Genomic DNA, 830 nt, shown 5'->3' with positions numbered 1-830 from the left:
CACACACACATTCAGATTTGTTAATTGTCTGCAGTGTGGATTGTGTTTGATAAAGACAAACTTTTCAGGTGTGTGTGCACTGTGTGAATGTGCATTGTGGGTGGATATGTATGGGTTAGGTATGTTTTTAGTGTGCATGACCTTTCAGTAGGCTTATCAGAACAGTTTTTCAAGTTTGGGCATTGTTATATGGTTCCTATGGCAGTCTGTCACAAAGAAACTCTGCATCAGAGGTCAAGAACAGAAGCAAAGATGAAAATGAGAACCAGAAATGAAAGGCCTTTACCTGAACAAAAATGTTGAGTTCAAAATGGAGAGAAACAAAATGATAAAAAGAAGAAAAAGCAAAGACACATAGACTGGCTTATTGAATACAACTTGAACAAGACAACGAAGAACTGACTTAAAGAGAGTAGCTTTGTCACAGTAATTTTAACATGTATACTGTAATGCTGTCATCGTTATCAAAATCAGTTAAACTCCTGGGACTAGCCTAATAATAAAATCAAACTTGATTCAGTTATTAGCGAGTGGTGTGTCCTTTACTATTGCCTTCATTACACTGTAGTAAAACACTCGTTATTTTGGGATACTGATCTCTATGTACAATCTCACTTTAATCTGCGTATCGTCCCATTTTAAATTACAGTGCGATGTAATTTACACTTCCTTAAAGTTGTTCAAAAGCTGCGCCGTGTGCGTAGTTTGAGAATGGCGAATTGTAAGTGACGTTAAACTGCTAGGGATGACGTTTGAGAAAGGGGGATGGGGCGATTGTGTATGAGCTGAGCGGAGGTGAAGATGAGGAAGATGTAACTGTGTGCGGAGTA

The sequence above is a fragment of the Chanos chanos genome, chromosome 7, assembly GCF_902362185.1.
Source record: "Chanos chanos chromosome 7, fChaCha1.1, whole genome shotgun sequence".
NCBI lineage: Eukaryota > Metazoa > Chordata > Actinopteri > Gonorynchiformes > Chanidae > Chanos > Chanos chanos.
The sequence above is the reverse complement of the archived record's forward strand: the minus strand, read 5'-3'. Positions refer to the sequence as shown.